The sequence below is a fragment of the Oryctolagus cuniculus genome, chromosome 8, assembly GCF_964237555.1.
Source record: "Oryctolagus cuniculus chromosome 8, mOryCun1.1, whole genome shotgun sequence".
Lineage (NCBI taxonomy): Eukaryota > Metazoa > Chordata > Mammalia > Lagomorpha > Leporidae > Oryctolagus > Oryctolagus cuniculus.
This window is the reverse complement of record NC_091439.1, coordinates 40,451,300-40,467,558: the sequence shown is the minus strand read 5'-3', so window position 1 is coordinate 40,467,558 and position 16,259 is coordinate 40,451,300. Positions and strand designations below refer to the sequence as shown.

The 16,259-nt window shown below is 41.9% G+C and overlaps 2 long non-coding RNA genes across 2 annotated transcripts; one reads left to right on the top strand and one right to left on the bottom strand.

Annotated features, from left to right (window-relative positions):
- Nucleotides 1–7,185: 7,185 nt before the first annotated feature.
- LOC127483313 (uncharacterized) lies at nucleotides 7,186–14,648 on the bottom strand. The gene is made up of 2 exons (XR_007909504.2): nucleotides 14,291–14,648; nucleotides 7,186–7,538 (listed from the first exon to the last, which is right to left on the bottom strand). It is a non-coding gene; the product is annotated as an uncharacterized lncRNA (long non-coding RNA).
- On the top strand, nucleotides 12,662–13,570 carry LOC138843381 (uncharacterized). The gene is made up of 2 exons (XR_011378043.1): nucleotides 12,662–12,958; nucleotides 13,326–13,570. It is a non-coding gene; the product is annotated as an uncharacterized lncRNA (long non-coding RNA).
- Nucleotides 14,649–16,259: the final 1,611 nt, after the last annotated feature.

The following is a 16,259-nucleotide window of genomic DNA, read 5'->3' as shown; positions in this document are numbered from 1 at the left end:
TTTCATTTAGGTTTTTTGTGTTTTGTTTGTTTGTTTGTTTTGCCAGAGTGTCTTGGCTTTCCACGCCTAAAATACTCTCATGGGCTCTTCAGCCAGATCCGAATGCCTTAAGGGCTGCTTCTGAGGCCAGAGTGCTGTTTGGGACATCTGCCATTCTATGAGTCTGCTGTGTATCCCACTTCCCATGATGGATCATTCTCTCCCTTTTTGATTCTATCAGTTAGTATTAGCAGACACTAGTCTTGTTTGTGTGATCCCTTTGACTCTTAGACCTATCAGTGAGATCAATTGTGAACTGAAATTGATCAAGAAGATCTGTGTCCGAAACGTAATGACATCTTAAGATGAGCTGTGGGCTACCATGGAAACTGTGGCAGAGCCCCTAGCATAGGAAGGACCTGCTTTTCCTCCCCACTGTGCATTCCCCAAAGCCAGAAACGGCTAAGTGATTTCGCCTGCAAATGGCAGCTTCCATGTTTCCCACCCTCTCTGAGAATGACTTTCTTTCAACATTAAAGAAATTACACACCTGGGAAACCTTGACGTCCAGGGGAGGGTATGGGAAGAATACGGAAATTTTTGGTTCAAAAATCTTATCTCAGGGACAGTAGTAGCAGACTCACTTCTTATGATGAAAACTGTTTTCTTTCTCTATGGCCAGATCTCGTTCACCCATCCCCATCATTCAACAGTTAGTCTCCTTTGGGGCCTAAGGAGCTCCTCTGGTCTGACTGGGATGAGACAGAGAAAAGCTGGGCTCTGTTTTTACACATTCCTGGTTCTGTAACGCTGACAGTGTTCAGAGTTGATTATTTGGGCTGACATAGGCGCTTCAGCCAGCTGTAAACTTTCAAGGAGAAGGGATGCACTTGAAGTGTTTTCTTCTATTTAAAGCTGCTTCAAGTCCCTGCAGAGCGGGGAGGTGGAGGAGAGGCGTGCAGGTTAGAAATGGATCATGAGTGACTTTCTTCTACCAGAAGAACGGGCAGTGGAAAACTAGTACAAATAGGAAGGTAAGTGGTTTGCTGGAAATGTTTTCTGAATTATTTGAAAAGAATAAATCCCAAACTATCTGCAGAAATCAGACGTTGGGCTGCTGTGGGTTGAGAGGAACATTTCTCAGAACCACATCAGGCTTTCCTTTGTCGCCTGTTCTCCATCGGCTGCCTAGGTCATGCCCTTGTTGCCATGTTGCAGAAGCCTGCTATTGCCCACCACATGCCCTTTCTCATTGTTCTCTCTCCCTCATCCTCCCCCTCTCCCTCATCCTCCCCCTCTCCCTCATCCTCCCCCTCTCCCTTTCCCTCCTCTTTCCCTCTCCCTCTCCCCTCCAACTCTTCTTTTTTCTTGCATTCACTCATCTAGAACTTGCTCATGCTCCTGGCCCCATCTCAGATGGCTCAGTCTTTCTCAAATGGCTCACTGCAGGTTGGGCATCCTTCCTCTATTCTAGAAGTTATTCTTGCCCTGGTTCTTATATCAGTAGTTTCGTGTCCCATGTAGGGGTCACTGCTCTGGAATTCAATTTATTCATCTTCCTAACTCAACTTCCTGCCTCAAAGCCTTACAACATTATTTACTCAATGAATATTTATTACATCAGTGAATTGTCTGAGTGATGAAAAGCAATTTGTTTTTCTTCTCTGAGCAATTTTTTTTTTTAAAAAAAAAGGGTGCTGGTGCGGCAGGCAGTAGTTTAACCTGGTACATGGCAGTGTTGGTTCCTGTGTTTTTTTTTTTTAAGACTTATTTGTTTATTTGAAAGTCAGAGTCACACAGAGAGAGGGAGAGACACAGAGAGGTGTTCCATCCATTGGTTCACTCCCCCAAGTGGTCACAATGGCCAGAGCTAAGCCAGACCAAAGGCAGGAGCCAGGAGCTTCATCTGGGTCTCCCACGTGAGTGGCAGGGGCTAAGCACTTGGGCCATCCTCCGCTGCTTCTTCCCAGACACGTTAGCAGGGAGCTGGATCAGAAGTGGAGCAGCTGGGATATGAACCAGCACCCATTTGGGATACTACAGGCAACAGCTTTACTTGCTACACCACAATACTGGCCCCTGCATTCTCTTTCTTAGTTGCAAAAAGAAAGAGATCAGGCAATATTATCTCCAAATTCCCCTTTGCTAGTAAGTTTCCATATTTCTGGGAGCTGCAGCTCTGGTATGGACTTCTTAGTGTGAGGTTGCAAGTAGGCTGTTAACGTAAACTTCACACCAGAAAAGACAATAAAATAAAACAGGATGTGGGTTAGAACTGAAGCCTCCTACTCACTGGGAACACTGTACAAGGAGATTCAATCAAGCGTGCTTCAGACACTCTGGCCCTCCTGCATCTTGGTACAGAGTCTATTTACCGAATACGGCTCTATCTTTTTCTGTAATGGAAAACGAAGTTAAGGGAGCATTTTATAGTCTCGACTTTCCTGTTTTATATTAGGTTTTTTGGTTGTACATACAAATTCCATTACAAAACTGAAATAGAAAAAAAAAAAAAAGCCAAAAGCTCAGAGTTCCTGAGGTTTTTGTCTGGCAGCAAGGCATGCCTATTGTTACAAGAGTTCCTCAAACGTAGCTACAATTAAAGACAAAAGCTTTCTTTTTGGTTCCATGAATTTTATGCCTAATGGGGAGAGAGATCTATAACGAGCTTCAGACTACATTTATTGGGCCCCTTGAAGAGATTTCTGCGAAAATTGATTTATGCTTAAATAGAGTTCGACCCCAAAGAAATGGAGTTTCTCATAAACCCAGAGTTGTGAAACCAACTTTTCTTGAAGTAAGAAGAGCAATGCTTTTCATCTTCATTTTCAAATGAGTAAGAAAAACAGATGACTTTACCATGGTTACTGTACCAGGGTAACTCAACAATACCTTTAGGGGGTTGATGCCAGTTCAATTATGAATTGGATGCGTGCTATCTGACACTGTCAGCCAGAATAGCCTGCCTTAGGCTGGTATGAATAACCGCACCATCACCACTGTGTCTCACTGGCGTGGCGGCGGAGAGGAACAGCAAAGATCTTGAGTGGTCTCATTGGGCTGTGCTCATGGAGATTCAGAGCAAGGAATATTGAAGGCAGAAATGGTGGATTTTCAGAAGCAGGGTTAAGGTGGTGAAATACCGTGGGAAAAGGGGCATTCCACTCCATTGATAATGACTAGAAGGGATTCTGGGTGCCAAATTAGTGTCATATGTGCTTTCCTATATGGGTTATTTATGGGGCCAGAGAGCACACTGCATGGGGACTGCCAGGAGAGAGAGACAAGCGACTGCAAGCTCCATTCTCGGATCACACCCCGTCAGCCAGGTGCAGTAGGTGACACAAGCCCCGGGAACTAGGGCATTTTTTCAAATGATGAACAAACAACGGAGCAAGGAGATACTACAGTTACAGGTGGAATATTTTCATAATTTCTCAGGCTACATTTCCATGTCTTCTGCCCTTGTGTTACTCTGGCTTGATAATTTGAAAGACCTGTTTAAGCACATGGTACCGACACTTCAGTACTTTTCCAAAGAAAGCGTCTTCTCTTCCCACTTAATTTTCAGATAGAGAACCTTATTGTTTAAAACTTCAACTTCCCCAAAAAACCAACATGGCAGTTTCCTGGGGGAGGGGGGCAGAGGCCTCTTTAGCAGAATATTCAAATAATCCGGCATAGAACTGGTTTTCCTAAGCTGCTGTCTTCTCTTACATGTGAAACAGACTCACTGTGAAAAAGATGAAGTATATAAAATGCGCAATTCCCCGTATAATTTTGTAAAAAAATGGCAAGGCATATCATTTGTTTAAAAATCACCAGTCCCCCTTGTCATCACACCACTGTAAGCACATCACAGGCTAAGCAGTGGTTTGGGGGCTGTGCTGTCTTTCCCTCTCCCCCTCCAGCTGCGTCTTCCCTTTTGGATGAGACGGATTGAAACATGTCGTGTGGAGATCCGTGAGTCTGTGCTGACTATGTTAAAAGTGAGTCAGAAAGTCGGTGCCCTGAGGAGGTGGACTCAGCTGCCTCTCCGGAGCAGGACTGGCATCTGTCTTCTCATGGATGCCAGGCAAGAATGTGGGAGCACTAAGCTAATAACAGTCCATCACCCAGAGATCTTCTGCCTTGTACCCTGAGAGATTATTGACTGGGTGTATCCTCTCATCCCTAGGGCAATGGCTCCAGTCATCTACTGGGGAGTCTCTTTCTCAAAATATGGGCCATTTTTCTTTTTTTTTTTTTTAGCAATTCTTCACTATTCTGGGGGATGGAGTTGAAATGGAGCTGCATGGGATTCCCATAGAAATAAGCTTTAGAGCTTGTCCACTCTAAAATAAGTGTTGCATTTTATTAAAGGAACAAAATGTTCCTTAAAAACATATGTGCAAGCATTATTTTTTCACCTGGAGAAGGGGTTTGATATATGCAAAGAGTAACAGCCCACAACCTTTAAACATTTCAAAATTCTCTCTCGATGCAGTATAATGCACTTGATTAAATGCAGCGAGTATAACTCAAGACTCCAAACTATTCATTCGATCTTAATTAGAGTTAATGCCTGATACAGTCCAGAGCATAGGAGGGCCTCTGGTTCATTCACTGAATAGCACACTGCACCTCAGTCAGTCCCACAGCTGGAAATTCCTACTCGCACCTCATGGATCCATTGACACAGCTCAAGTAGTTCCTGGGAGTGTGCAATCTTCAATATTCTCAGCTGCTCTTTTCGTCCTGTCTCACCAAGGCAAGACATTTACAAACTGGGTTAGTTGTCTATCCCTCTCCAGATCTGACATTGATCTCCCAAAAAAGGAAGTGCCTCAGCCTTTCTCAGGTATATCTTTCTGGCTAGCCTGAAAAAAATACTACAGGAGAGAAGAAACCCAGAAATTCCATTTAAAATAGTCTCACTGGAAAGTGTGTTCCTGCCTGAGACTTACACCTGAAGGGAAAGAAGTTCAAGTTGTCAGTCCTCTTCACTGCTTCTGTTCCTGCCCCCAGACTAAGTCCTCTGTATCCCCAAATCCTTGGGAAATGGAAGAGCACAGAACTGGGCTCATAAATCAGCCACTAAGAGGAAGAGCTATTAGACAGGTCTCGGGTGACATGCAAGCTGGGAACAAACAGGCCAGGAAAACTTAGGGTCAGAGTTCTAAACCCACCAGTGACTCAGGATGTCACTTAGACCAAAGCATCCTGTTGCTAACCCTGAGAATGGAGTTCAAAACAGAGGGAGCATGGCTCACTCCACGCACGTTATAGTAGCAGAGGTAGGTCACACAACCTCCTTTCCTGCTTTTATATGTAGTGACGTTTACTAAGAAATTTTTTTAAAGATTTATTTAGTTACTTGAAAGTCAGAGTTACACAGAGAGAGAAGGAGAGACAGAGAGAGAGAGAGAGAGAGAGGTCTTCCATCCGCTGGTTAACTCCCCAGTTGGCTGCAACAGCCAGGAGGTTCTTCTGGGTCTTGTCAAATGGGTGCAGGGGCCCAAGAACTTGGGCCATCTTCTACTACTATCCTGGGCCATAGCAGAGAGCTGGATCAGAAGTGCAGCAACCGGGACTCAAACCAGCACCCATATGGGATGCCAGCAAGGCAGGCGGCAGCTTTACCCACTATGTCATAGGACCAGCCCCTACCCAGAAATTTGTGACAGGATGAGCATTTTCCCCAAAGATTTGGGTGTGCTCAGAGCTCTGCAGGACAAGAAGTAGGTTCATCATCCAGTAACACTTTGGTCAGTTGATCATTCTTTGTGCAACTGTTTTTGAGTATTTTATCAATAGTTCCTCTTGGCTTCATCTTTCCTTATTTTTATGGGATAGCGCAGAAAGTTTTCCAACAGAAAATTGGGATTGGCAGTAGCTATTTCTTTAGCACTTTCAGTGGCTTTGTAAATAAATAGAGAGTGAAGGATAGGTCAACATTGGGGGCACAAGTATATGGTTACTTTGAAATATGGCTTGCTTGTGCAGACTATTCATTTATTAAGTCAGGTTAAAAGTTTTTTCCCCCTATGTATTCTTTGAGTTTTTCCTTTTAAAACATCAGGAGTACACATAAGACCTATATATGTTTACTATAAAGAGATAAAAGAATTATCTGATTTGGTAGCATTTTAATTGTTTAACAATCACATATAAAATGTCAGTCCCTTGATCTCACTTATGTATAACACTGTAGAATATAGTGAAATATTGATTCTTATCTTAATTAAATTTGTGAGCGTTAAGAACTAAAATTCCCCTTAAAAGGAAAATAGAGTACATGGTGTCTTTTCAATAGAAATATTTCCAAGATGTCAAAGAAGAAAATAGCCACAGAGGAGCAACCGAGGGTTAGAATAGGCTACTGCCGTGCCTGTTTGTTTAGTTAAGTGATGGATGTGGATATTTTCAAGACTTGCAGACAAGGAAAATGGACAAAAATACAAAGAAACACATGCAATTTAATGATGCTGGCACCAGTTTAAAGAACACCAAGTCCAGGAAGCATTGGCGCACATCAGGAGAGGAATTTGTCGAATACCACTCCGTGCTCCTACCCAGGAGAGAAATGTTCCCACAGTCACATCCTGACCTTCTCCCGCCCGGGGAGGGCTGCTTTGCTCAAGCCTGCAGAATTCTGGACACTGAGCCAAAATGTCTAAAAGCCTGCCCAGCTGGGCAGGAACATTTCTTAGCCAGATTTCCTTAGACGACTTCCTGATCTCCGTGGGAATTTTCTTTATTTTTCGATGTCTGTGCACTGTAAGGTCTCTTACCAGATTAGCAGCACTGGCTCTTGTTTTTCATTCAGATTCCTGTTATAATGATTGATTTTCTACCGAGATATCCTTTAACCACTTTATCTAAAATAACAATGTCCATCCCCTTCACTGACTCATTTATCTCACCCTGGCTTCTTTTTATATAAAGCTTAGGACTAGAAACACAATACATGAATGAATTTGTTCCTGAATAAATGAATGAATGAAACACTAAATAGCGATCTTGCCTGAAAAACTGGCTTTACATTATCTCTCTATCCTGTAAAATCACATTCCCTTCCATCACTATTCTCTTCATTGCATTCTCATTTTCTAAAATTATTGTGAAAATCTGCTCTTTTGTATTTCTCCCAGATGTAATTTAAGTTACATAATGGTTGAGAAATCCTACTATCAGCTCTTGGCACAAAGTAAATTGTCAATAAAATTTTTGTAGAAGATTTATTTATTTATTTGAAAGGCAGAGTGACAGAGAAAGAGGGAGAGGTGGAGAGAGGACAGAGAGAGAGAGAAAGAGAGCATGAGAGAGAAATCTTCCATGTCTTGGTTCATTACCCCAGATGCATACAGCAGGCAGGATTGAGTCAGGTGAAAGCTGGATGCCAGGAACTCCATCCGGGTCTCCCACATGGTAGCAGGAAGTCAAGTACTTGGGTCCTCATCTACTGCCTTCTCAGGAGCAGCAGCGGGAAGTCAGATCAGAAATGGAGGAGCCAGGACACAAACTGGCCCTCGGATATGCGATGTGGGCGTCCTAAGCAGCTGCTTTACAATGCCACCCTGTCAATAAAGATTTTTAGAATCAATGTTTTCACAGCTTTCTACATCACTGTCCTTATATTTAAGTGAATAATACTGTTAGAAGTTAATAAACACAGCAAACTGACAGCCCGTCATCACATCACTATAAAGGAGGTATTGCAATTGTAATTTTAAGGGCTGAGGAAACTGATGCTCAATTCCTATCCTAAGCTGGTGCCGCTGCTCACTAGGCTAATCCTCTGCCTTGCGGTGCCGGCACACTTGGTTCTAGTCCTGGTCGGGGCACCGGATTCTGTCCCGGTTGCCCCTCTTCCAGGCCAGCTCTCTGCTGTGGCCAGGGAGTGCAGTGGAGGACGGCCCAAGTGCTTGGGCCCTGTACCTGCATGGGAGACCAGGAGAAGCACCTGGCTCCTGCCATCGGATCAGCACCGTGCACCGGCTGCAGCCCGCTGGCCGCGGCGGCCATTGGAGGGTGAACCAACGGCAAAGGAAGACCTTTCTCTCTGTCTCTCTCTCTCACTATCCACTCTGCCTGTCAAAAAAAAATAAAAATAAAAAAATAAAAAATAAAAAAAAATTCCTATCCTAGCTTTCTGACCCCATAATGCACAGATAAGTGTCATTCACAGCAGAGTATTGTAGGAAAACTATGAAGAGAATTGGAAAGTTCCTAGGGAGAGCGTGAGATCACATCCCACGGAAGGTGCTGTGTGGCAGGCATCACTAGGAGAGCCAGAGAAAGCAGAAGGAGCAGGATAAAGTCAGAGAGCCCATTGAGATGACGGAAGGAAGAGTACACCATCCAACCTAGTGGGTATGACACGCATGTTGAGAAACAGTTATGAGGAAGGAGGAAAGCACCTGACGTCCATATTAGAGGGCCCTAGAGGTCATTTACACAATAGTGCACGTAAGGGCACGTTTCGGTGCAGTGATGAACATGCTGCTTTGGCTGCCTGCATCCTGTATCAGAGTGCATGATTAGAGTTCTCGCTCCTCTGCTTTTGATTCAGCTTCCTGCTAATGCACACCCTGGGAGGCAGCAGATGATGGCTCCAGTGTGTGGGCCCCTACCACCCCAATAGGAGAACTAAATTGAGTTCCACTCTCTTGGCTTCAGCCCGCCCCAGTGCTGTCTGGTTGCAAGCAATCAGGGAATGAATCAGCAGGTGGGAGCTCTCTCTCTTTCTCTCTCTCCCTCCCTCCTGCCTTATCTCCACCTTTCAAATAAAATGAAAATAATTAAAATTTAAAAAATAAGGATGTGCACAATGGCGGGAAAGTAGAACCACAAGCTTTCAGACAGTGAAATGCCATTAACTCAAGCTTTTCTTTAAAAACATGCAGGAGGTAAACAAAGGCATCCTATGCACAACAGATTGAAAGGGAGAATTTGGAAAATAATCAAGAAGGGAGGGACTGGAAATTAAAGGTCTCACATGTGGCTTGTAATAAGTGTGGGTTCTACCGAGACAGAGTCTGGATGGAGAGGATTTACAACTAGACCACCATTTGGGGAAGCATCCTCTCTGGCCTTGGCAAAGAGTCCACCTTGACCTAATTAACCTAGACGCATCTCTTATTCTGGCACCAGTTGCTTTCCTATCTGAAATGTGCTGACTTGCACCTTCCTCGGCTGTTCAACAAGGCAGATCCAGCAGGACAAGCCGCTGGCTGTTCTACAAGGCAGATCCAGTGGGACAAGCCGCAGGCTGTTCTACAAGGCAGATCCAGCGGGACAAGCCGCTGGAGCCTGAGCATCTTTCCTGCAGTGTAGCATTTTCCCTTCTACTGTGTCTTGGTGCTCCTTCCTGTCTGTGTCCCCCTCAGTCCCCATGAAGGATCCAGAATCAGTCACAATGTCTTCTAGAAGGGCTGAATTGGCTGATGTAAGAGAGAAGATAGGACAGATTGCTGTACAGGAATATGTCTAAGGAGAGTTTAGCAGCAATTACAATTACTGGGAGGTTATCAAAATTCAGTATGCATCAGAGTAACCCAGAGGGCTTGTTAAAGCACAGATCCCTGGGCACCTCTCTTGTCACCGCTGGTCTTACTCAGTGATTGGGGTAATGTGGCTTCTCTGGGATTTCATTTTCAGAACCATCACTGTAAGAGAAGACTTGTCTTTATTGATATCTCCTGGGTTTCATAGCAGAGAACTCAAAGATGTATATTGTTCTTTAGTAGCTGCAGTTGGTAAGAATGAACAATTTTTCAGCCAAAAGCTATTTTGAATAAGAGTCTGTGGTCTTTAAGAAATGCATCTCCTTACTATTCAGATTTTCAAGCAGTAATAGGATTGATAGCCGAGTTCCTTCTTAAGTAATTTTTAAAAAAGAATAACTCCAGCTGCTATGTGGGAAAGAATACATAAATTCATTAGTTAAAATGGTGATTAAAATTACGTACTCAAAGCTTTCTTATGCTAAAAGGAATTGTATTTACCAGTAGTCACAATGAAAATGTTGGTTGAGCCTTCATAACTGCTTTATTGCTACTGCAAATCTAAAACGTCCCTGGAATTCAAATAGTTCAGATTTATTCATGAACAGCATATCTTTTCCATATCAGCATGAGGGTGATTAGTTCTCAGATCATAAATGTAAAGACATCACAATCGATCCATGTACTAATCATTTTTTCCTGTTGGGAATGGGGAGATGGTTGACTCCTGGACTGATAATAGCAACACGGGTTTCTCCATACAATGAGAAAAAAACTAAGAAGAGAGGATTGTTTGCATTTTTTGTTTCTTTTTTTAGAGGGTTGGGTTTATTTGGCACAAACAGCAGATGGAGAGCTGTCTGCTGATGCTGTGGTTGAGGGAGGGAAAGGAGGATTTTTACTTTTTATTTTTAGAGATTTATTTATTTTATGTGAAAGGCCGAGTTACAGAAAGAGAGGGAGAGGCAGAAAGAGGGAGAGACAGAGAGTGATCTTCCATCCACTGCTTCACTCCCCAGATAGCTGCAATGATTGGGGCTGGGCCAGGCCGGAGCCAGGAGCCAGGAGCTTCTTCTGGGTCTCCCATGTGGGTGCAGGGGTCCAAGCACTTGGGCCATCTTCACTGCTTTCCCAGGCACATTAACAGACAGCTGGATTTGGAAGTAGAGCAGCCAGGACTCAAATCGGTGCCCATATGGGATGCTGACATCGCAGGCAATGGCTTTATCAGCTTCGCCACAGAGCCATCCCCCGAGAGAGAGAATTGTTTATGCAAAGAACCACTACCCAGGGCTTGTCTGAAAGAATACACCTCAGATTCCCTACCACTACCCTACTTAGCAGCAATGGGGAAGATCTCTCTATACTCCTATGTCACATAATTTCCAGGACAATTTTCTTATTATCTTTAGATTATTAACATTTTATGTATTTTCAACAAATTTTAATTAATGATTTTATTTGCTACTCTATATCCCTTTTTCTGCCTTTTCCTTACCATAACTATTTTGACAGTAAGTACTCTAAATAGCCCTAAATACTCAGGGAATTTTTCTTTTGTCTTTAATAGGAAATGCCACTGAGGTAAAATAAAACACAACACAGAAGTGGGAGTGTCTTTGGTGGCACACTGACAGAAGATCTTTTTTCCTTCTATATGCAAATGTGTGTGTCATTGATGTGATGATTTTAATGGTCAATATGTGAAATATCAGAACTGGATGTTTTCTTGCTCATTAATTAGTAAGGTGTATGTCAGTAAGGAGAAAATAAACCATGAGAAAGACAGGAGCAGCATAAAACCATAAGAACTATTTCTCACTGAGCCAGAGGATGGAAGATCTCTCTCACTTTCTGTCTCTTCCTCTCTCTGTGTAACTCTTTCAAAATAAATAAATAAAACTGTTTTTTTTTTTTAAGAAAAAGATGGTTTTAAAAAAGTTCATGAAAAATTGTGCACCGATTTCAAACAATTTTGCTTCACATCAAACCTCTTTTAATTCCATTTTCCATGAACTTTGAAGTGCCCTTGGTCCTTCTTCATCGTGTTTTCACATGTGAATGTGCAGAGAAGGGGGAAGGCAACTAGAAATATCAAAACCACAGCTGTTATGAATTAAGAATTCTTGTGACCTACCAAGTGTAAAATGTCCTGGTCCAATCATAAAAGACAGACCTTAGGACAGGATCTTCCTGCATACTTTCTCACACCTATCAATATTCAAAGTGAACTCACAGGCTAAGCAGTGATGGGTGTCCCAATTACACAGCACAAATACATAAATGAAACCACACCAATGAGTTAGTACCAGTTCATTAGATAAATAAATATTTCCAGGATAGTTATTGGCAACGCATTAGTCACATAGTCTATGTTTCAAATCTTTTCACAATGTGGAACTGGCAAAATTCAAGGGAAAAAACAAGTGCCAATCACTTACTCATCTAATTAGTTAAATGTCCAAGCCCCTGACTCCAAATTCTTCTCTCAGTCTCACAATGAAGGAATTGGTTTTTCTGGCTTTAGTTGTAATTACTACAATAATGCTACTTTAACTCCAGGATTAGGATATTAAAATTCACATCCTAAACAAGAAAAGCTTTTTTTCTAAATTGGAGTCACTTCCCTCCCCTTGCTTCTCAGTGGTCAAAATGATAGCAATGAAATCTGTGATATGCTGCTTTCATTATTATTCTTTTGTGGTCATATACATTATTCTAAATCATTTATATTTACCAGTGAAGCCAATCAACCAATTAACCAACCAACCAACCAACCAACCTCCCTGATATGTCATCTGCTTGTCTAGCTGTCACTACAAATATATCTGCATTAATAAATACATAAATATTAATAATATGCATGTAGATGCATGTATATACATATGTGCACATGCCTACCTTTTATTAATATACATATTTATGTCCTGGTGTAAATCTCCATATACAGTACTATATACTCAAGCCCCTGTTTACATCTTTCCCCTGGAATACATTTGAGTATGGTATGTATATAGGTATCTGTATACTGTGTGTGTAGATATATTGGTCCTTGTGTAACAGCTTCTCCTTGAGCATAGGTGGAACTTATGACTTCTTTCTAATAAAATGCTTCAAAGAGAATGGGATACACAAGTGTTTGATTACATGCATGATTACGTAAGTAGTTTATATAAGATTGTAACACTCACCAAGCTGGAGTCTGTCACTTCCTTACTGGCTTGGAGGAAGGAACAATTCACGTGGCAGGGAACTTCCAGTGGTCTCTAGGAACTGAGAGGAGTTGCAGCCAACAGGCAGCAAGAAACTAAAACCCTCTGCTTTCCAAACAAAGGAAAGGAAGTTTATCAACAACGTGAATGAATCGAGAAGGCGGTTTCAGAATCTAGGCATGTAGCTCTTACGTGAAAGTCTATAGAGCGAATTAGAGTCACTCTTCATAGTCTAAGCACGAAATATGAAGAAGAAAGCTGCAGGAGATGAGGCTGAAGGTGGGTAAAAGCTGTGTCCTCGGAGACAGTGCCGCAGGCAGGGTTAGAGAGTTAGGTCCGCTCCTTGGAGTTAGCAAAAGCTATTGAATAGTTGAAGGAGAAGGGCATCTTCGTTGGGCCTTTTCTTTAGGTATTACTCAGGGTGCAGGGAAGGGCAGTGAGAGATGGATCTGGAAGCACTAAGACAATAGAAAACTGATTGAAGCAGTCCAGGTAGGAAAAGACGGGCAAAACACACACGGGCAATGAATTTCTTGACATAGTTGCTTGGGTAACGCTGTGGCATAGCAGATTAAGTTGCTACCTGTGGCACTGGCATCACACAGGGGCAAAGGGTCAAGGCCCAGCTTCTCCTTCTCCAATACAGCTCCCTGCTAATGCACCTGAGAAAGCAGCAGAAGATGGCCCAAGTTCTAGGGCCCTTGCACCCACGTGGGAGACATGGATGGAGTTCCAAGCTCCTGGCTTCAAATTGGCCCAGCCCCGGCCATTGCAGCTTTTTGGGAAGTGAAACAGTGAATGAAAGATATTTTTCTCTCTCTCTCTGCCTCTTCTTCTGTCTGTGTAACTCTGCCTTTTAAAGAAATTAATAAATCTTTAAAAATTGCTAAATGTTAAAATTTTATTTGATGATAAGTGTGTTTTAAATTGTCATATCAGATAGGAACAGATATTTTTAAAATTAAATAAGTATCTGGAAATTATATACTTGAACTGACATCATGATTAATATGTTTAATTCCTCTATCAGTAAATCAAAATTAAATATCGGTTAATTTAAATAATTATTAAAGTGTTCTTTTTCCAAGGAGGAAGAAAAATTTTCCCTCCATTTCAAGAATGACTAAAAAGGGAAGTTTTCTTCATTGGAGCACAGCATAAGTGAAGTCAGATTCTTATCTGTAGATTAACACCATGCTTGGCTTACACCGTGCTTTCCCGAACTTTCTAGCAGCTTATTTCTCTTTACAAATTTAAACAGGCAGCAATGTAATAAGCATTGAGAGCACCAGGCAACCCACATCACACTTAGCTCTGTTCCGTTGCATCATAGCCCCTAAGGTTTCTCCCTGGAATTTAGCCCAGTAATATATTGAAGAAATGAGCAAACTCTGTGACTTGAAAAATGCAAAGTCAGGTAGACTACCAATGAACTCGATAGCATATGGAAGCAGGGGACAGGCAAATACATACACACACACACACACATACACACACCCAGACACACACATACGCTACACACCACACACCCAAGTGTGGATGATCTAATACCTACATCAAATAGCCGTGGAAAAATTACACTTATTTTCTGTTCATAAGTACCTAACTTACCTCCAAGCTGGGGTAGCTGGAGAAGACACAGCTCCCAAAGGTTAATTTGGAAGTGATGTGTCACAAGAGAAGTTCAGATCAAATGAAAAGTCAGCATAGTTCTGAACTCATAGATGAGGCCAGTCCTAAATTTTCACCTTAAAAATTGGATCCATAGGTCACAAGCGTGCCAGTGTCTAGGTCTGGAGTATGAATCTCATCACCACAGTATGCGTGCTGAAGAAATCCCGACACGGTCACCTGCGAAGTGGGAAATCTATAATTACATGCTTTGTAGTCAGCTGCTTCCTCCAGGCAACCACCCTACGGTAAATCTGCCATGAAAAGTAATCTAAAAACGCTCCCTAGGGAGAACTGCGCTCTCGTAAGGTAGTAACCTGCTAAATATGGAATTAAGTCATTTGCTAACTCCTTTTTTAAAAAAAAAAAAAAGCCCACTTTAAACAAGAGGGAAAGTCATAGAGCTGGGATCAACATAACCTTGTGTAAGCTTTATGTAATAGTTACTAAATAGAAAGATTTAAAAAGAACAAAAATCAACAACCTTGAAACTCTCCTAATTTTCTTGCTACTGCTTTGTCACTTCTGGTGAGGAGAGTAACCTTGTGGAAGCCTTGAATACAACAAGATAGGAAGAAAGAAACAAAGGATGTCAAAAGAGCCAGAAAACATGTAACAAATAGGGTGGTGGTTAGCAACAGTGTACCAATAATTACTTATGAGCGTGTCCCAACATTGGCACACCTGAATACTTCATGAAAATGTTAGTAGAAGTAAAGAACCAAAATGATAACACAGTAACAGTAGGGGCTTTACTTTCAACAATGAGTAGATAATCCAGATACAAGGTCAGTAAGGACACAGTGGATGTGAATTACTCTACAAACCAAATGTACCTAAAATACATCAACAGAGAACAGTCTATCCAATGGCAGAATAGTACACATTCTTCTCAAGTACACAAGGCACATTTTCCAGAATAGCTCACATATCAGGACACAAAACAATTCTTAGCAGCCATAAGGAGATTTAAATCCATCAGGCATCTTTTCTCATCACTATGGTATTAAATCAGTGAAGGAAAGAAAAGGAGACAGAGAAAGAGAGAAGATTCCATGCCATTGGTTTTTGCCTCAGATGTTCACAATGTCTGGGGCTGGGTTAGCTTGAAGCCAGGAGCTGGGAGCTCAATCCAGGTTTCCTATTTGGATGCAAGAAACCCAATTTCTTGAGCCATCATTACTGCCTCCAGGGTCTGCATTAGCAGGGAGCTGGAACCGGAGCCAAATACTGAAGCCAGCGCTACTCCACATGGGATGTGAGCATCGTAACTGGTGTCTTAACCTTTGGGCTAACTGCCTTCCCTTCAGTAATTACTTTGACTGTAAGTGAATTAAAATTTCCAACCAGCATACATAGAGTGGCTAAATGTATAAAAACAAGATCTGACAAGTTGTATTCAAGAGACTGACTTTAGCTTGAAGGGTGTACATACACTGGAAGTGAAGGGATAGAAAAAGGTATCACAGTAAAACAGCGATGAAAACAGAGCAGGAGTGGCTACAGTCATAATGACAAAGCTGACTCTCATCCAAACTGTAAAAGACAGATGAACAAAGTCATTATATGATGGTAACAGGGTCAAATTCTCAAAATAAGGGAACCATTATAAATAATGTATGTATGCAACATTGGCACACCTAAATATTTAATGAAAATATTAATAGAACAGAAGAAAACAGAAGATTATAACACAGTAAGATTAAGGGACTTCAGTACTTTACTTTCAATAATAAAATGATAATCCAGATATGAAATCAGTAGGAAACAGTGGATTCACATAACCACCATAAACAAAAGGTATATAAAATAGTTAGACAGAGAACATTCTACCTAGTAGCAGAGTCTGTATTCTTCTCAATCACACGTGACACGCTTTCCAGAATAGATAATATATCAGGCCACAAAA